The sequence below is a fragment of the Sorex fumeus genome, unplaced genomic scaffold, assembly GCF_029834395.1.
Source record: "Sorex fumeus unplaced genomic scaffold, SorFum_2.1 ptg000044l, whole genome shotgun sequence".
NCBI lineage: Eukaryota > Metazoa > Chordata > Mammalia > Eulipotyphla > Soricidae > Sorex > Sorex fumeus.
In genome coordinates, this window is record NW_026606101.1 from 63,562,187 (window position 1) to 63,584,030 (window position 21,844).

General features: G+C 43.1%; 1 protein-coding gene and 1 pseudogene across 1 annotated transcript in view; both read left to right on the forward strand.

Annotated features, from left to right (window-relative positions):
- The first annotated feature begins 5,312 nt into the window (after positions 1–5,312).
- On the forward strand, positions 5,313–6,262 carry LOC130030604 (peroxisomal trans-2-enoyl-CoA reductase-like; annotated as a pseudogene).
- Positions 6,263–18,004: 11,742 nt separating this feature from the next.
- TMEM108 (transmembrane protein 108) overlaps positions 18,005–21,844 on the forward strand; it is a 279,595-nt gene continuing 275,755 nt past the window's right edge. The window contains exon 1 of the mRNA XM_056122002.1: positions 18,005–18,091. The gene's annotated coding sequence lies outside the window, so the exon portion shown is untranslated. The remainder of the gene's footprint in view (positions 18,092–21,844) is intronic.

Consider the following 21,844-nt stretch of genomic DNA (forward strand, 5'->3'; position numbering starts at 1 on the left):
CTCAGGAATCACTCCTGGCTCATCTGGGGAAGGACCCTAGCTGCTGTACTGCCTCTCCAGCCTCTAAAGCAACTCTTTAAATTAATAAATTTCTCTCTAGTACAGGCGGAACAATGGTTCATCGGGTAGGGCATTTGCCTTGCACGTGGCTGACCCGGGTTTGATTCCTCTGTCCCTCTCGGAGAGCCCAGCAAGCTACCGAGTATTCCGCCCGCATGGCAGAGCCTGGCAAGCTCCCCATGGCATATTTGATATGCCAAAAACAGTAACAAGAAGTCTCACAATGGAGATGCTACTGGTGCCCACTCGAGCAAATCGATGAACAACGGGAGGACAGTGCTACAGTGCAGTGCTCTCTAGTACAGCTGGAATGAGAGCTATGGACTAGCCTTGGGAGATGGAAGAAAATAGTCTCTGAAATAATTTTTTATAGGGAGGGTTAGTAGGCTCATGGGACATGATTGAGAAAAATCTGGATTTAAGAGTAATAATTGTTGTAAGCTTTGGAAGCGTTGACCAGGGACATTCCTCTTCGACAAGGAATCCTTTGAGAAACTAATTATCTGAATTCAGTGGGGAATGGGGTTATTTCTGAGTGTCCTATAAGGTGATGGGTGAAGAGAGGAGGGTACTAAGTGTTTTAGTTAGAGAGAAATGGGCTTAGTTTGTTCGAGTAACAGGTAAGAAGGTAAATCTTGGGAACCAGAGAGATAGCTTAAGGGTGTGAGTACATATGTCTTATGTAAGAGGCCTGGGTTCAATTTCTTCTTTTTTAAATTTTTTTATTTTACAAGGTAGTTCACACTATTTAATTACGTTTAATATTCAAACACCAATCCCACCACCATTACGCCTTCCCACGACCATATTTGGGATGTTTCCATCCCAAGCCCTGATCCCTGTCCCAACACACAACTGAAATAATATATTTTGTATTTTTTGTTATAAAAAACCACTGAAAATGCTACAAAAAAGTATCCATAGAGGAAACAGTGTGAAGATTGTTCTATTTTGGCAGGAGCCATTAGGACATTCTTTAGGATATCACTAAAATGTTGTTAAAGGGTGAGTGATGTGAACTTTGATATATATATATATATCTGAAAATATGTATATATGCATATATATATTTCCCTCTGTGATTGGTTGCCTACTATTTGAACCTCATCAAATGTGGTGTGGTATTCTTGAGGAATGGGTAGGGAGTGTCTTATGGAGTGTCCAGGAATATGTTCATTCATGCGTTAGGCTGGCCCTAGTGTGTGGAGAGCAGCCTTGAGCATGGCAGCGGTTGGGTTGTGGGGGCTTTTGGCTGCTGGGGCTGGGTCCCTTGAGGCAGGGAGGGCTCTCACCCACCCCCCTCTGGGGCGCCCTGAGTGAAACAGCCTGTCTCGGGGTCCGGTGGCATGGCTATGGCAGGCATCATGTTGCATCCTTCTGGGAGAAAAAGCCCTGCAATCTGAATGGTGGCCGATGATGAGATTATCTGGCGCCAGCAAGAGGTGGTTTATGGACATGACCTCTGGGTCACCAGAGACAGGGGGAAACGGGCAGAGGATCTCCACTCCTGGTCCAGTTGGGGTTCAATTTCTAGCACTGAATGGTTCCCCAGCATCTTCAAGAGCTATGAGCTATGATTTCTGGGGACAGAGGGACAAGACCAAGATCATAGAAGTGCTTGGTGAGGGGTGGAGATGGTAGGGTGAGATATATTGGAGACATTTTAACTCATGTCAATCAACAGAGATTTTCTTTGTTCCTCTTGTTATGACTTGAGGCTTCTGGTCTTAGTCTTCAAGTTAACTTATAATGTAGCATATAGTACTTGACTTAGATTAAGTAAAGAGTGTGATAGAGGGCTGGAGAGATAGCACAGTGGGTCCGTTTGCCTTGCACACGGTCGACCTGGGTTCGATTCCCAGCATCCCATATGGTCCCCTGAGCACCGCCAGGAGTAACTCCTGAGTGCAGAGCCAGGAGTAACTCCTATGCATCGTCGGGTGTGACCCAAAAAGAAAAAAAAGTGTGATACAGGCTATACCTAAATATTAAGTGAGGGGGTGACTATATGTTGAACTCTAGCAGGAGTATTTTCTAAAGAAAATACCCCTTGAAGAAACTCAAGAATAAAAGAAACTCAACAGCAGATTCCTGACCCAATGGAAATAGCACAGCGGTAGGGCGTTTGCCTTGCACACAGCCAACATGGCCGACCCGAGTTTGATTCTTCCTCCCCTCTCAAAGAGCCCGGCAAGCTACCGAGAGTATCTCGCCCGCACAGCAGAGCCTGGCAAGCTACCCGTGATGTATTCTTTATATTTATTTATTTATTTGTTGAATCACCGTGAGAACAGGAACAAAGTCTTTCAGTTCAAGTCTCAGTCAGTCATATAATGATCAAACACCTGTCCCTTCACCAGTGCACATTTTCCACCACCAAGAACCCCAGTATACCCACCTCCCACCCACCTCCCACCTGTGTGGCAGATTTTCACCTTACTCTCTCTCTCTCTCTCTCTCTCTCTGTTGATCACATTCAATATTACGACAAAAGACCCACCACTGTTATTTGGAATTTTCCCCAACATTCAGACCTGCCACAAAGGCATCATTAGAAAATTTGTTTTCTAATATTGATTATGACTAGCATATGATGTTGTGTGGCCAAAATAGTGGCCACGCGAATTTGGAATTCTAATATTTTAATTAAAAACCTAGAGGGATTACTGCCAGAAGTCCCTGGGTTCTGAGATTAGTATGTGTCCCTCTGGGTTCATGGTCGGTCAGAAGCCGAAGGAGGCATCTGAGGGTGGCAACCCGGAGCATTGTCATGGCGAGGTGCAGGGCCGATTCCACCCCCCATCCCATGAAGCCCTATGTGTCTCATCAACGCAGTCACATACCTGGCTGTTCATTAGGCTCTAAAAAATGCAGGACACCATGTCGCCGCCACAGAGGGGGACAGGCAGACGTAAATTACATTTTCAAACTCACCACATTTTAGACCAAAGCAGCTGAGTTTTTGTATGTGGATACTTGTTAGCATTATTGTGCTCTCAATTGCAGGCATTTTTTTTTGTTTCTTCAACGTGAATGACTCCCGTTCAAACATAATTATCTGAAGCAAAGGGAACGGTGTACAGAGTGCATGAATTCTTGGAATTGTGGCGTCTATTGTCCACCCCAGCATTAACACAGCATCTCAACCTAGAGGTCAGGGATTGAAAGATAAGCAGAGGACAATCTTGTCTATTTTTTTTTAGCTCTGTGTCCTCAGCTTTTATTTCAGTTCTTAGTACAGATAATTTCATTTTCTGAGTGGAAATGACTGTAAGCGTGAAAGTCATACCAGGCTGGAGAATTTTTAAGAAATGCTGGGTGGAGGCACGTGTCCCAGTGTACTTCACAGGATATTGTATTATTCTGCAGAGGAATGGCAATGTGGTAGTTGAGAAATCTGGGAAATATAGTCTGAATAATCATATATAAACTATTGTTATTAAATAATAATGACAAGACATTCAAAGTATATGATTTTTTAGAATTAATAAGTACAAGGAACAAATTAATAAAAATATCTTTACATTTTCAGGAAAATATTGAGGTATGTCAGCAGTTAGTTTTTATATGTTGGTGTTGAACTAAATGGAACATTCATAGATAACTTTCTTAACATTGGAAAGAAATTTTATAGATGATGGTAGTAGGTTGTAGAGATCTAAGTCACAGTTGTGTCAGGCACTGTGGAGAGCCAGGAGTTTTCCCTTGGGTGCAAATGGAAAGCCAGTAGCAATGTGTGGAGAAGTCTGATATCATATCAAGGATTATAAGAAAACTGAACAATAGCTTATATTTATACACACTAATCTTGTTGAATATCAAGATCATTAACAATTTTTTTCAGTTTTTTTTTCTGGGGGGGGGCGCTTAAATATGGTAAAACTCAGAGCTTACTCCTGGCTTTGTAGTCAGGGATAAATCCTGATGGTGCTTGGGGGATCACATGTGGTGCCAGAAAAATTGAATCCCGGTTAGCCTTGTGCAAAGTGAGTGCCTACCTACTTCTCTCCAGCCCCAGTTCACTAACATCTTTAAGAGACCAGTACTCCTTTTGCTATTATTTATATTTTGCAGAAAAGTAAGCTGTGCTATCATTCATCCATTTGCTTCCAAGGACCAAATCAAACAGATTTATCTACTGGAGCTGAGGTGAGGTCCTTTCTACTTAGAATTATTAGAACAGCATGAACTCTATGATTAGAGAAGAATAATACATCGCGCATTTTCTCTCTTTGAATTATGATCTTTTCTTCCCTCCTTTTGGTTATCACCCTTCTCCTTGCACAGCCAGGCAAATTAAACTACACTATCTTTACCAGTGTTTCATGATCTTATGCTTTGTATGCTTTGTATGGGTTTCTGCTAGATTTGAAACATAGTAAGTGTTTTGCTGGTCATAACTCTTATTATAACTCCGGTTTGGTCACCACTTAAAAGAAAACCTTTCTTGATCTTCAAGTATTTTGAGCTCTATTTATCACACAATACTTTTTGTTTGAATAGTGATGGTTTACTTTACATAAAATGCGCTAGAAACGGGTAGAGTTCAAGTAAAATTTTATCAAATGAAAGATCTGATTCTTTCCTTATCTCTGCTCTTATCTGTTTGTGCTGTCTTCTAATTGCGACACTTTCTAATTTCAACTTTGAAATTGTGAAACATTGGAATTGGATCATATAAAATTTCCAACCCTGATGTTAAGTATGGAATTTTCAAATATTCAGTATGAACTTTGTTCATTTAAAATTTTCTTTCTATTATATACATATGATATGATATCTCCTCCTATAAAACATTCTCATGATCAATTTTATCTCCTTTGTGGCTAAGCTTGTTATGTGTAACTGATACTCCCAACAGAAAACTTGGGGCTGGAAAGATAATACATGGGTATGGCGCTTACCTTGCATGCAGCTGACCCAGGCTCAATCCCTGGCATCATGTGTGGTCCCCTGAGCACCATTAGGAGTGTTTCCTGAGTACAGAGCCAGGAGGAATCCCTGAGCAACCTCATCTTGTTGAGAGGGGTGCATGGTGGTTTTGACTATATTTATAATGTTTTATTTTTTAATTTGCATAAGGTCTACAGTCACATTGCTATACAAATTTTAAACATGAAATATTTATAAAAACATGAATATTTATAGTACTTACAGTATTACTTATATGTAGTTACATGTAAAGAATAATACATTATTTAACAAAATTATCTAGTCTCCTAAGCACTTCAAAGACCTACACTTTGGAATAGAACTCTGCATGGCGATGAGCTCTTTGGTTCACTTGAAGAGCTGCCTGGCAGCCGGCTTGCTGCAGAACAAAGTGGCCATCATCACCGGTGGGGGAACGTGCATTGGAAAGGCCATCGTGACCGAGCTCCTATACCTGGGGTGTAATGTGGTGATCGCATCCCGTAAATTGGAGAGATTAAAATCTGCTGCAGATGAAATGAAGGCCAACCTACCTGCCAATTGTCAGATTCAAATCACTCCTCTACAGTGCAACATCCATAAAGAAGAAGAGGTGAATAGTGTGGTCAAATCAAATATCTACTTTAGATATTTATGGTAGGATTGATTTCTTGTTAAACAATGGAGGAGGCCAGTTCATGTCTCTCGCCAAAGACATCAGTTCAAAGGGATGGAACGCTGTGATTGTGTGGTTGAAACCAATCTGACGGGCACCTTCTATATATGCAAAGCAGTTTACAAATCCTGGAAGAAGGAGCATGGAGGATCTATTGTCAATATCATTGTCCTGACTAAAAATGGATCTCCAGGAATTCTACACACTGGAGCTGCCAGAGAAGGTGTTTACAACCTCACCAAAACCTTAGCCATGGAATGGGCTAGCAGTGGAGTGAGAATCAACTGTGTTGCCCTGGGGATAATTTATTCCCAGACTGCTTTTAACAACTATGGTCATTTGGCAAATAACATATTTGGAGACTTTGAGAAAATCCCAGCTAAAAGAATTGGAGTTCCTCAGGAGATCTCTCCCTTGGTATGCTTCCTGCTCTCGCCAGCAGCTTCCTTTATCACTGGACAGTTGGTGGACGTGGATGGGGGCCAGTCCCTGTATAATCAGTCATTTCAGATACCAGATCATGACAATTGGCCTGAGGGACCAGAGGACCTTTCAGCTGTGAAAAGGATAAAGGAAGCTTTTAAGCAGAGGGCCAAGCTCTAAGCCAAGAAAGTAAAGGGGTACCTCTTCAGGTGCCTCACCAGCTCAACAATGTATTTGTATACTTTTCAGGGCCTAATAATTTGTATGGGGATATCACTATTATTCTTGATAATCACATATTGATTACAACTACTATACTACTAATAAAGACAACTTTTCACTTGAGATTGGAAAAAATTTTGATAGAAGTGAAAATGAAAAACAAATTATCTAGTCTCCTGCCCCCATGCCTGGCTGTCCTCACCAGGACCCCTTGAAGGAAGGCAGGTTGAGTTTCCCTCTCTGCCCTGAGCAGAGCCCCGACAGCTGAAGATCTCCAGGACCCAGCCAAAGCCATGCTGAAACCACTCTCCACACGCCTGGATGAACCTCACACATGAAGGAACCGGCAGAGGAACCCAGGTGTGCGGAACCCGGGGCTGAGATCTCCAAGGCTGCTTGGTTCGGGACTGGGCCTCCTCCACCCAGCTCCCCCACCTTCCAGTAGCTAGACAGTTACACCCACCAACTGCTGTGTAACCCCATCAACGGCCAGGATTCAGAGACTATAACACCAAGCTCCCGAAAGTGTACAGCCGCATTCATGGCCGCACAACTTCTTATTCTCTAGTTCTCGCTCTCAGAGAACCTGGCAGGCTATTGAGAGTATCATACCAGCACATATGCATGAATAGGAACACTGGTAAAGTTTATTTGTGTTTTCAGGCTACCGAGAGTATCCCACCCGCAAGGCAGAGCCTGGCAAGCTATCCATGGTATATTTGATATGTCAAATTCAGTAAATACAATGGGTCTTATTACCTTGACCCTGAAGGATCCACCAATACGGCAGCATTGAGAAGGATGTGGACGGAGAGGCTGAAAAAAATCTCAAAGCCGAACTAGGCTGCCAAAATGAAAAAAGACAAAAATGACTGTCTGTACTTTCAATGAACATACACTGGCATCGGATGCATCCATTGAGGACCTGATGGTACAAGCACAAAAGATCAAGTACAACATCATTGGTCTGACCAAGACGAGAAGGCATCAATCACATCACACTGTTTTCACATCACTGGAGAAGAACTGTTCCTCGGAACATGTGACAAAAGAGGCGTCGGTGGTGTCAGTGTCCTTGTCAACATGAACTTAGCCATGAGCATTGATTCATTCGAATGCCTAACAACCCAAATCTGACGATTACACTTAATAGATATGGCTCACTGCTGGCAGTTTCTATCTTCGTTGTCTACGCACCAACATCCAATTATGATGAAGGAGAAATTGAGAAGTTCTACATGGAGCTGGAGAAGTTCTATAAAGAAGACCACACCTTCTACAAGATCATCGTCGGAGATTTTAATGCTAAGATAGGACTGAGAAGATCAGCCGAAGAACTCCACATTGGGACCCATGACCTAGAATGGAACGAACAGGGTGAGAGATTGTCTGAGTTCATCATGTCAACCAAGACCATTCATGGTAACTCACAGTTCCAGAAGGCTGAATCTAAACGTTGGACATGGGAGTCTCCCGGTGACCGGTTCCACAACGAAATTGACCACATCATATTCAATCGACGGTCTTGCCTGACCAATGTTGCTGTTGTCCCAAAATTCCAAACGGGATCGGACCAACATCTCCTTCATGCAAAATCCTACTTCACAGAGTGGGGAGAAAAGGCTGCAGAGTTTAAGAAGAGAACTCCCAGAACGGCCACCAATTGGGAGTTCTTTGGCACTATTACAGAAACATGGGAAAATGCCATCGTTGACAACATTGACGAGGAATATGATTGACTGATTCAGCACCTCCATGATTGTGTGAGGAATGCCAAGAGAGAGATAACCACAAAAACACACCTGTCATTGAAAACTCTTGAGCTTATTCACCAACGTGGATTGGTACATGCCTCAGGCAACCACAAGCAAATGTCCGAGCTCGCAAAGCAGTGCAGAGAAGCGATCAAGGAAGACTTCAAAGAGAGAAGAGCAGCAGTGCTGACAGATGTGACAGAAGCCGGGAAAAGCATTCGTAACACCCGCCTGTCCTTCACCAACTACAAGAACAAGATGACTGCCCTTCGAAGTCCTGATGGATCTATCACATCTTCCAGAAGGGCAATGGAGAAGATTATCCATGACTTCTACTCAGATCTCTCTGATAGCCACGTCCACCTGCCCACATACCAAATTCCTCAGGATGGATATGTCGTTCCCAAAGTTCTCCCTTCCGAAATCCGACACGCCATCTCGTTGGTAAAGAAGTGAAGAGCACTGGCCCAGACAAGGTCAGACCCGAACACCTGAAGAACCTACCGTCAGTACTCATCAATACACTGGCTCGGCTCTTCACACGCTACCTGTCTGAATGCAAGGTTCCATTCCATTGGAAAACCAGCAGGTCTGTACTAGTGTACAAGAAGGGAGACATCCATGACATTGGCAACTATCACCCGATCTGCCTATTGTCTGTCATCTACAAGCTTTTCACTCAAGTCATACTGAATAGGATTGGCAGAACACTTGATGAAGTACAACCATGAGAGCAAGCCGGGTTCTGCAAAGGATTCAGCACCATCGACCATATCCACACGATAACCAAGCTCACTGAGGTTTCTCGGGAGTTCAAGATGCTGCTCTGTCTAACGTTCATTGATTTAAAGAAGGCCTTTGATTCTGTTGAGACAGAAGCGATCATCGAAGCCCTAGCCAATCAGGGCATTCAAACTCAATATATCAGGATCCTCTGTGAGCTGTATTACGGATTCACTACCAGGATCTCACCATTCTACAAAGAAGTGATCATCGGTGTCAAGAGAGGGATTCAGCAGGGTGATACTATTTCACTGAAACTCTTTAGTGCCACCCTCGAGAATGTCATGCGATGACTGGAATGGGAAGGAATGGGAGTGAAGATAGATGGTCGGCATCTATACCACCTGCACTTTGCTGATGACATCATTCTAATAACACCAAACATCAGCCAAGTGGCACAAATGCTGACTTAGACCGTGAGTGTGGAAAGGTCAGACTACAGCTGAATATAACAAAGACAATGTTTATGAGAAATAGTCTTTTTCCTGATGTTCCATTCACTCTCAATGGGACGAACATCTCCAAATGCAACAGTTATGTGTACCTAGGTCGAGAAGTCAACATGACGAATGATCTTTCACCTAAGTTGTGCAGGAGGAAGAGAGCAGCTTAGAACGCCTTTAAGAGTGTCAAAGAAATAGCTAAGAGGACGAAGAACCTCCAGCTCCGGGCACATATCTTTGATTCCACTGTTCTTCCTGCATCAACATACGCCTCAGAGACCTGCACCCTATGAAAACAGGATGAGAACGCTATTCGGGTCTCTCAAAGAGGAATCAAAAGAGCTATGCTTGGAGTATCACGCTTCACTCAAATGAGAGAAAGAATCTGGAGTTCCTACCTCCGTCAACACTCAAGAATCAGCGATGCTGTCTTGTTTGCTAAGGCATCGAAAATCAGATGGGCTGGACAAGTAATGAGATTTGGAGACGACCGCTGGACTAGAGCCATTACCGACTGGATTCCACAGGATGTCAAAAGATTGCGTGGCCGCCCACCTATGAGATGGTCAGACTTCTTCATGAAGACCCTGAACGATAGGTTTGAGGCTCTTCGTATTCCTAGAACGAGCAGATGCCATTGGGCTACACTACATTACTGGCGCCCGCTCGAGCAAATTTGATGAGTAACGGGATATCAAGTGATCAAGCGATCTAGTAAATGTTTAGTGTTTCTAGTTAAATATGAATATTATGCAAAATGAAACAAAAATTACTTCACTTAATCACTTAATCCCCGTTATTCATCGATTTACTCGAACGGGTGCCAGTAACGTCTCCATTCATCCCGGTTGCGTGCTAGCGTAGCCCAGTGGTATCTGTTCGTTCTAGGAACATGCAGAGCCTCAAACCGATCATTCAGGGTCTTGACGAAGAAGTCTGACCATCTTGTAGGTGGGCATCCACGTGATCTTTTGATGTTCCGTGGAATCCAATCAGTAATGGCTCTAGTCCAGCAGTTGTCTGTAAACCTCATTACGTGTCCAGCTCATTTCATTTTTGATGTCTTGGCAAATGAGACAGCGTCCCTGATTCTTGAGCGTTGACGAAGATCAGAACTCCGGATTCTCTCATTTGAGTGAATCGTGATATTCCAAGCATAGCTCTTTCGATTCCTCTTTGAGAGACCCGGATAGCGTTCTCATCCTGTTTTCGTAGGGTCCAGGTCTCTGAGGCATATGCTAATGCAGGAAGAACAGTGGAATCAAAGAGATGTGCTCGTAGCTGGAGGTTCTTTGTTCTTTTAGTTATTTCTTCAACTTCTTGAAGGCATTCCAAGCCGCTCTCTTCCTCCTGCGCAACTCAGGTGCCAGGTCATTCATCATGTTGATTTCTCGACCTAGGTATATATAACTGTTGCATTCGGAGATGGTGGTTCTGTTGAGAGCGAATGGGGCGTCAGGAACAAGGGTGTTTCTCATAAACATTGTCTTCCTAAGATTCAGCTGTAGTCCGACCTTTCCACATTCACGGTTAAAGTCGTTCAGCATTTGTGCCGCTTGGCTGATGTTTGGTGTTATTAGAACGATGTCATCAGCAAAGTGGAGGTGGTGTAGTTGCTGACCATCTATCTTCACTCCCATGCATTCCCATTCCAATTGTCGCATGATGTTCTCGAGGGTGGCATTGAAGAGTTTTGGTGAAATGGTATCACCCTGCCGAACCCCTCTCTTGATATGGATGATTAACTTCTTTGTAGAATGGTAAGATCTTGGTAGTGAATCCGCAATAGAGCTCACGAAGGATCCTGATGTATTGAGTTTGTACGCCCTGATTGGCTAGGGCTTCCATGACCGCTTCCGTCTCAACAGAATCAAAGGCCTTCTTTAAATCAATGAACGTTAGACAGAGCGGTATCTTGAACTCCCGAGAAACCTCAATGAGCTTAGTAATCGTGTGGATATGGTCGATGGTACTGAATCCTTTTCGGAATCCGGCTTGTTCACATGGTTGTCCTTCATCTAGTGTTCTGCTAATCCTATTCAGGATGACTCGAGTGAACAGTTTGTAGACGACAGACAATAGGCAGATTGGGCGATAGTTGCCAATGTCATGGATGTCTCCCTTCTTGTATAGTAGTATAGTCCTGCTGGTTTTCCATTGGGATGGAACCATGCATTCAGACAGGTAGCGTGTGAAGAGCTGAGCCAATGTATTGATGAGTACTGATGGTAAGTTCTTCAGGTGTTCAGGTCTGATCTTGTCTGGGCCAGGTGCTCTTTGTTTCTTTACCGACGAGATGGCATATTGGATTTCGGAAGGGAGAACATTGGGAACGACATATCCATCATGTGGTATGTGGTATGTGGGCAAGTGGACGTGGTTATTAAAGAGATCTGAGTAGAAGTCATGAATAATCTTCTCCATTGCCCTTCTGGAAGATGTGATAGATCCATCATGATGTCGGAGGGCAGTCATCTTGGTTTTGTAGTTGGTGAAGGACAGGCGGGCTTTACGAATGCTTTTCCCAGCTTCTGCCGCATCTACCAGTACTGCTGCTCTCCTGTTTTTGAGGTCATCCTTGATGGCTTCTCTGTACTGTTTTGCCAGTTCAGATGTTCGCTTGTGGTTGCCTGAGGCATGTGCCAAGCCACGTTGGTGAATAAGTTCAAGAGTGTTCGAAGAAAGGCGGTTTTTTTGTGGTTATCTCTCTCTTGGCATTCCTCGCACAATCATGGAGGTGTTGAATCATTCGATCGTATTCCTCATCAATGTTGTCAATGACGGCATCTTCCCATGTTGCCGCAACAGAGCCAAAGAGCTCCCAGTTGGTGGTCGTTCTGGGAGTCCTCTTCTTAAACCTTGCATTCTTTTTTCCTCGTTCTGTGAGGTAGAATTTTGCACGAAGAAGATGGTGGTCTGATCCCGTTTGGAATTTTGGGACAACAGCAATATCGGTTAGGCAAAACCGCCGATTGAATATGATGTGGTCTATTTCATTGTGGAACCGTCCATCGGGAGGTTCCCATGTCCAACGTTTAGATTCAGCCTTTTGGAACTGTGAGTTACCGTGGAAGGTTTTGGTTGACATGATGATCTCAGACAGTCTGTCACCCTGTTTGTTCCATTCTAGGCCATGGGTCCCGATGTGGTGTTCATCGACTGATCTTCTTGGTCCTATCTTGGCATTAAAATCACCGACAATGATCTTGTAGAAGGTGTGATCTTCTTTATAGAACTTCTCCAGCTCCATGTAGAACTTCTCAGTTTCTCTTTCACCATAACTGGATGTTGGTGCATAGACAACAAAGATAGAAACTGCCAGTAGTGAGCCACATCTATTCAAGTGTAATCGTCCGATTCGGGTTGTTAGGCATTCGAATGAATCAATGCTCGTGGCTAAGTTTGTGTTGACAAGGATACCGACACCACCGACGCCTCTTTTATCACATGTTCCAAGGAACAGTTCTTCTCCAGTGTCGAAAACGGCATGATGTGATTGATGTCTTCTCGTTTCGGTCAGACCAATGATGTCGTACTTGATCTTTTGCACTTGTACCATAAGGTCTTCAATGGATGCAGTAGATGCCAGCGTATGAGCATTAAAAGTACAGACAATCATTTTTGTTTTTCTTTGTTTTGGCAGCCTACTTCTGCTTTGGTATTTTATCAGCCTTTCCTTCCATATCCTTCTCGACTCTGCCATATTCAGGGTTAGGGGAATGACATCCATTTATTACTGGATTTGGCATATCAATTTGGTCTATTTGGCATAGACCACCATAGAAACAAAAAGGGTACCAACTATTAAAACACAGATATATAGATATAAAAATGTTCTGGTAAACTTATATAATAAACAGACTAGGATCTTGGCTTATCTGTGAATAATCATGACTATACTCAATCTGAAGGAGCTACTTAGTGCTGTCACTGTCACTGTCCTCCTGTTGTTCATCGATTTGCTTGAGCAGGTCCAGTAACATTGTGAGACTTGCTACTGTGTTTGACATATCGAATATGTCACGGGTAGCTTGCCAGGTTTTGCCGTGCAGGTGAGATACTCTCAGTAGCTTGCCAGGCTCTCTGAGAGGGGAGGAGGAATCAAACTCGAGTCAGTCATGTCAGCTGTGTGAAAGGCCCTACCGCTATGCTATTGCTCCAGACCTACTTAGTGCTATAGTAATAAAAATATAATTAATGATTATAGTCTATGGGGGTATCTGATCAAAATGGAGCTGTGTGTGAGTTTTTGGAGCCACTGTTTTATTTCTGATCACTTTTCAAATGAAACTAAATATATTGCTAGGCATATTTTGGAGACTGGTTGAGCGGAATGTTTGCTCAAGCTAATTTTGGATTTATATCAGGTACCAACATATTCATTCTCTAGAAAAAAACAGACTGAAAAGCAGAAAATAAATGACTGCTTGGGTGTTTTTTTCCCCCAAATTCTTATGCTCAGGCAAGAATCTCTTTCTTATTTTTTAAATTACCTTTGTAATAAAAAGAATTATTTTTGTTTAAATTTTGTATCATTATTGCTGGTTACCTTTCAGTGAAAATTGTCCTTAATTTACCCAATAGATAAAACTACAAGTTTACAGAGTGAGAAAATTTCTTTCCATTTTAAATGCTGTGAAATATATTTTAAAAAGTGTCATAGGAGAGAAGTTAGTTTGCAGGCTAACACAGCAGGATTCCATATTTCTGTTGTGGCAAATAAATTAACTTTCAAGCAAGACAGCTGCTGTCGTAGAGCATTTTTTAAAACTTTCTTTTTCCAAATTTTAGACCGGTAATTTACAATACTATTAATGTTAGAATTTCATGCATAAAACATCCCAGCACCACACCCTCCACTGGAATTGCCCCAGTGTTCTTCTCCTGGTCATGATAAACTTTTTACTGAAGGCCAGTTCTTAGTTTCTGTTGCCTCTAGGCATTTGTTATTTTCTTACTATATTTCTTTATATAGCACATCTGAGAGAAATCATTCTGTAACTGACCCTTTTCCTCTGACCTTCTTGTGCATGATACTCTCCAGATCCAATCATGGGACAGTCAATTAAGCGATTATGTAAATTAACTTTTCTTATAGCTGAGTAGTATTCTATTGTGTATATAAACCATAGTTTCTTTATCCAGGCATCTGTTTTTGAACTCTTGGGTTATTTCAGATACTGGCTATTGTGAATAATGCTGCAATGAACATAGGAGCAGAAATGTATTTTCTGGAAAGATTTTGTCCCTTGAGTTAGATGCCAAGAAGTGGAATTGTTGGGTGTTCATATGGAAACTCTGATAAGTGTCCATATTGTTTTTCAAAAAGATTGGATCATTGACATTCCCACCAATAGAGGATGAGGATTCCTCTCTCCACTTCTGTCACCACCAACACCCATTGTTTTTGTTCTTTGTGATGTCTGCCAGTCTCATTGGTGTAAGATGGTATCTCAAATTGTTTGGATTTGCATTTTCCTGATGATAAGTGATATGGATGTTCCCCCCCCCCCCCCCATATAACTTTTAGCCATTTATCTGTATGTCTTCTTTGGGAAAGTTTCTGTTCATCTCTTCCCTCATTTTTTTTTTTTATGAACTTGATTTCCTTTTTCTTGTTAAATTCTACCAGTGCTTCATATATCTTTGTATTAACCTTTTTGTCAGAAAAGTGGTGGGCAAATACTTTCTCCTAGTTTGTGGATGTCTTTATATTCTAGTCATCTCTTTTGTGGTGCAGGAGCTTCTGTTTCATTCCATTTGTTTATCTCTGTGCCCATCTGTTTGGCCAATGGGCAAGTTAACTAGAACAGATAACTTCTGAACTCCTAAATACTCCAACACTGAATCAAGTAAACAGAGCACCTAAAAAAGGTCAATTAATATCAGGGAAATTGAAACAATAATTTAAAAGTCTCCCAAAAAGCAAAATCCCAGGACCAAATGGGTTTACTAAGATGTTTTTCTGAATATTTAAAGAAGGCTACCTCCCATTCTTCTCAGTCTTTTCCAGAAAATTGAAGAAACAGTAATCTCCTGAAAAATTTCTGAGGTAAACATTACCTCTATACCAAAAGCAGACAGTAATCACTATAGCAGAAATCATTAAAAATCTGTAGAACTCTATCCTTGATGAACATAGATGCAAAGATTCTCAGTAAAATATTGTCAAACTGAATTTAATAATACATTTAGATGTCATCTACCATGATCAAGTAGGGTTCATCCTAGGCATGTAAAAATGGTTTAATATATGCAAGTCACTCAAAGTAGTACATCATATAAATACAAGGAAAAATAAATATAAAATTATCATACCAAGAGATACAGAGAAAGAATTTGACAAGATTCAATACCAATACATAAAAAAAACTCAATAAACTGGGAACTGAAAGAACTTGTCTCAATATACTAAAAGTCACTTACCATGACTACACAGCTAACATGATACTCAATGGAAAACCAATGAAAGTTTTCCCTCTAAGATTAGGCATAAGACAAGGTTGTCTACTTTCAACCATATTATTCAATATAGCATTGGAGGTCCTTGCCATAACAATTAGGCAAGAAAGAAACATTAAGGGGATCCAAACTAAAAACAGAAATTAATCTATCACTATTTGCAGATGGTATGATAACATGTCTAGAAAACCCTGAAGACTCTAAAATAATCTCTTAGAAATAATAGACTTGTAAAGTAACATGAGAGCCTACAAAAGTCAACAAGAAGAAATTATGGCATTTCCATATGCAATAATGAAATAGAAGAGATAGAGAACTTAATTTAACAATACCATTTATGATTGTGTCTCAGAAAATCAAGTACCTGGGGCTGGAGCAATAGCACAGTGGGTAGGGCGTTTGCCTTGCATGCGGCTGACCGGATTCAATTCCCAGCATCCCATATGGTTCCCTGAGCACTGCCTGGGGTAATTCCTGAGTGCATAGCCAGGAGTAACCCCTGTGCATTGCTGGATGTGACCCAAAAAGAAAAAAAAATCAAGTACCTTAGGATCAGCTTAACATAAGAGGTGACAGACATATGAAGAAAAGTATAAATCACTACTAGGAAAAAATAGGAAATGAAAACACACATCCTGTTCATTGGAAGAATTAAAATTTTCAAAATGATGATTGTGCCCAAAGCACTATACAAATGCAATGCAGTCCCTAAAAAAATACTCATAATAGTCTTGAAAGACAGATCAAATGCTGCTGAATTTTATAAGGAGTACCAAAACCTTGAGCATAGTTTTATTTTTTTTTAAAGAAAACCCTAGGAACAAAGAAGATAGGAAGGTTCTTTTTTCCTAACTTTAAAGAATACTATAAAGTTACAGTAATCAAACAGTGTGGTACTAGAAAAAGGAAAGATTCTCAGACCAATGGAATAGAATTGAGAATCCAGAAACAGATCCTCAGAAACATCTAATCTTTGACAAAGGAACAGAATATGAGGTGGGGGAAGGAAAGCCTCTTCAACAAATGGTGGTGGTAAAAATGGTTAGTCACATGCAAAAAATGAACTCAGATCCCTTACTCACACCATCCACAAGTCAATTCAAAATGTGTTAGAGACCTTGATATCAGATTTGAAACCATAAATTATATTGAGGAACATAAAGAGAGAAAGCTTCTTGCCATTGAATCTTGAGGCAGAGTGTTTTGATTGGGCCTTACTGATTCAGGTAAAAACTAGGTCATTAGAACTGGGTAGACAACTTGGGTGTTGAGCACTTTACTTGCATGTGAGTCCTGGGTTTGATCCCTGGCACTGCAAAAGTAACAAAACCAGGTCATACTGCACTATAGCAAATATCACTCCATAGAAATAGTATGTGCAACAATAACTTCCCCAGTTCCATGAAAAAGGATAAGGAGGTTCTACTGTGGTGCCTGGAAATCTGCATTTCAACAAGTACCCCAGGTGATTCTGTTGCATTTTTTTGGAAGATCTTAGAGGATAGCTTTATTTTATTTTATTTATTTTTAAGAAACTGAATCCGTGGCTGTATTTTGTTGTTTGTAATTTAAAAAATATATCCTAAGCCGAACCATATACCCTAAGTACAGTACTACTTGGACCACAGGCGCGGTACTTCTGAAGGCTTCAGTCCGAGTGTTCTCTGCAACGAACATTCTGTCCACACACGTCGTTTTCATATTCCAAACTCACAAGTTGGCAGACTAAGGGAATCGAACACACCTTCCCTCAACTCTGGCACTCAAACCCGGGGCAAGCTCCGGGTCATAGCAGTTACTGACATGCGTTCCATCAAGGGAGGAAGGAGAACAGGTCGCCAAACTTTCAGGTAGCGTGGAGTCGGAGTTCCAAACCGTCATTTCCTCAGACCACCGGCACCACCTGAAGCGTGCGGGAAAGGCAGCAGCTCAGGTTCCCAGCGCAGACTCACTGCCTCAGAAGCCGCTTTTTCCGAAGAAACCCGCACGACCGCCCTCTTCGTCTTTAGTTTGAGACATCAGTTGCTCTAGTTCTCGATCGACTGAAAACCAATCAGCTTCGAAAGCCAGACTCAGCCCTTTGTGCCCACCTGGCGCCCGCTCCTCCGCCCGGTAGCAACCGAACCTCCAGGGACCGCCGAATGGGTGCTGCCGAGGGGCAGCTTGCTGATTGGCTGGTCTGGTCACGGGACGGGGCCCCCGGTGTGACCGGATTGGCTGGCGCGGACGCTGACGGACAGGGCCGGGGCGGGCCGGAGCCCAGTCGGAGGGGAGTGCGCGGGGGCGCGAGGCGCGCGTGCGCGAGCGGCGGGGCTTTCTCCAGAGCCGTCGGAGGAAGCGGGAACGCAGCTGCTCAGGTAGGCGCCGCCGCCGGGCAGCCCTCCTCCTCGCCGCCGGCCGCCGGGTGCGGACGGGCCGGGTGGGCAGCTGGGGACCAGCCGCCGACGGGGATGCGGATCGTCCGCGCCGGGGTGCCCGCTCGGGGAGGAGGTTGCCGACTGGGACTCAGTCACTCCCTCCGCTTCGGGTGCCTCGGTTTCCCTTTCCGACCTCCTCGCCCGAGGGGGAGTTGCCCACCTGGCCGCGGTGACTCCGCCTTTGTTTCTCTCGCGGGGAGGAGTGTGGGCACCGGCCCCCTGCCCGGATGGAGGTTCTGAGGGAGTCCGGGCGGGGGCCGGTCAGAGGATGGCTTTTACGCCCTGGCACCTGTCACACACGAGAGAGAGGGGCGAAAGGTGTGGTGTCACTGTGACCGAGCGGGAGGGAGAGGAGTGCCCCGGCGCGGGGAGCGCAGCCGAACGCTCCGGGCAGCCGCGCGGGGGGTGGGGGACCCGACCCGCCGGCCGAGCCCGGCTGCGGCGGGGAGCGGCGCCCGGGGACTGCACGCGAGCCCGCGCCCGGACTTGCACCGAAATCCACCAGCGAGCCTGCCCCGGGAGCCAGAGATGCGTTCAGAGGAGGAAAAAAATTACTATTATTATTATTATTGATTAAAAAAAAAACCGAGCCGTTGGAAACTGGTGGAGCAGATCTACCGAGAGGCTACAATAAGGAATTACAGCTACAGAGAAGCCAGTGGCTGGGAGACTGAGGAGGAAAATGCCTGCAGTGAACTGCGGACCAGATTATCACAGTGTGATTCTTCCTCAAGAAGCTAGGATTTGGGGGTCTGGGGGGCGGGGAAGACGCGGGGAGGATCTGGAATCTCTATCAACTGGGACCTTTTTTCCCCCCCTCTTGGGCTATCTAAAGGAATAGTTATTTTTAGCATGTTAATGGAACGGATTGTAGGAAGAAGGGAATGCGGAGTCTGGATTACACTTGTTCAGACCTTTATTTGAAAAGTGCTAGTATTAAGTTCATTTGGGCATCAAAAGTTATGTATATGTGACTTGAGAAGGGAAATGTGTCCTTTAAGTCACACTTAAATGGGTGAGTGTATATGAGGTGTCTTCAAACCTTTCTCTCGTTTCTCTAGATTTGCAAGGCACATGTACTGTCTTATAATAGATACAAAAAAGTGTATTACATTTTCCACTCCTCAGTGTGTTGGATATGTCTGATAATTGTCTACTCACTAGGAAGAATTTTACTGTATTTGGAGTACCACTGAAATCCACTTAGAACTTTTTCTGAGAGGAGATAGAAAATTCTCTTAAGTGTGGAGACATCTGCACTTCAAAGTCCTTACTCTTACCGCTTGCACAAAATGTTGTTTCTTTTGGGCACGGTGTTATTTTTCAAACATAGGAGATATCTCTCCCATTTGTGAAATGTCTAGACTTACAAACGAATGAAATCAGTTGACTGTTTAAGACAGACTGAAGAAGTAACAAATTTGTTAGGGAAAATCAGAGCCCACACTTATCATTACAAATGCTACAAGCACATAAACTTTTGTGGTTTTCAGAAGTGACTTAAAGAGGAAGTTGGTGTAAAGCTTGTTGGAAAAGTAACAAATGACCTTAGTAAAATGAAATACAGATGGGAACATCAGAAAATTAATGGTGATTAAAAAAAAGGCTATCAGTTATTTGTTTTCTAGCTGGTATGCTATGGGGAAGTAGAAGGAATTCTGAGGACAGGGATATAGTTTGAAAAGGTTTATGTTTTTAAATTTAGAGAAAATGTTATTTTTGTTATGTAAAAGGCATTGATGTTTAAGTTATGGAAGGGACTCAGGAGTTTTGGAAGGATTGAGAAATAATCGGTTCCACGGGGCGGGGGGGTAGTGGAAGATTGGCAGGCTTAGTTTATCTAAAGGGAAGCAATGTGTTTCAGTGACCTACAGGACAAGGGTTTAATCTCTGATTCAATGAAATCCCACTAGTATTGCTTTCAAAGCAATAACAAAATCACTTCCCTTTCGTCATTTCTGTCCCCTGGGTCAAATACTGGATGGAGAGTGGAGAGTGGGAGAGATTAGAGTCCGACCGCATGCCTAAGCAGTAGTGTCCTTTCAGCAGGATCAGTGTCACATTGTTCATGTTCACAGGGGTCTGAACCTTTTCCTTAGGATGAGTGTTATAATCTGATTACCTGACTCAGATACTGTCTCTGTGAATTAATATTGTCCAAAGCATTGTAGAAAAAGGAAAGCCTGGAAGTATTTAATTCAGTGAGGCTCTGATGCTTACCTTGGATGCCTTAAGGAGGAGATATTTCTAGACAAGGCTATCTTATTGGCTTCTACAGTCCCTGTCCTTCCAGAGGCCCTACCCTATTATTGATTTGACTACCAGAATCCCTGTGTGGAGATTCCATGTCTCAGTTATGCTTTTACATGTTCTAGAAAAGAAAGGCTTACAAAGTCATAAAAATAGGCTGCTATTCTTTAGGTCCTTGACTTCTGTCACCCTCAGGTTTCCACAGAACAAGTTGTGCCTTTTCTACCAGAAGATGGCACTGCTATCTCTGAGAATTCCTGGTGGAGGTGAAATACGGTGCTGCCAAACAGATTATAACCTCTAGTCTAGAAGATTTTTGAAAGGCTGTGTCAACTCCCAGAGAATTAGTGTATGTGTGTGTGGGGGTGGAGGAGTGGGGGGGGGGAGTGTGTGGGGGAAGGCTATGAAAGCCATAACTATAAGATAGGATTAATGTGTGTAGTGGGGATTGGAGAAAGGGTGTGCTTACTTTGCTGGTGTGTGTCCTCGGCTAGACAACATCACATCACAGTACAGGTATAGAAAGCACTTGGAATGCATTTGTTGATGAATTGAACTTAAAGTTGGAATCTTGATTGAATTAAAACCCTAAACAACTTTACAGTTTTTAATGATTTGCATCAAAAATTAATCTATTTACTTGGACAGTGCTATGGAAACGAACATGTGAATTTTGGGAGGGTTTGGACCTCACTCGAGTGTTTGGGGCTATTTCCTTTAGGATTTGCTGCAGGGAACCAAGAGGTAGTAAGGATGGATCTTGAAATATATAAAGTATCCCTGCAGTTTTTTGAGTCATCCACCTAGCCCAAACTTGTAAGGTAAAGGTAAAGGTAAAGGCCCTCCCGTTGATCGTCGATTTGCTCGAGCGGGCCCAGTAACGTCTCCATTGGAGACTTTGTTGTTACTGTGTCTGGCATATCGAATACTCTCGGTAGCTTGCCGGGCTCTCCGAGAGGGGCGGAGGAATCGAACTCGGGTCGGCCATGTTGGCCGCTTGTAAGGTGAACGCCCTACCCGCTGTGCTATCGCTCCAGCCCAAACTTGTAACTTTTTAAAAATTGAATCACCTTGAAATACAGAGTTACAAAGCTGGTCATGACCCAGTTTCAGTCATAAAGTGTTCTAACACATCCTTCTACCAGTGTATATTTCCCACCACCAATTCCCCCAGTTTCCCCTCCTACTACCCCCCCCCCCCCCCCGCCTATCTATCTATGGCAGACATTTTCTATTCCCCCCGCCCCCCATCTCTCTCCCTCTCCCTCTCCCTTCTCCCCCCTCCTTTGGAGCATTATGATCAAACTTGTCACTTTTAAACTAATGAATTACTATAATTACATAATCTGAAGGTAGTGGTGTTTGTAAAAAGTAATGCTAGTTAAGAGGTTACAGTATTTCATGACTCCCTATAGGAAGTAGGTCAAAGTTATTCTGCATCAT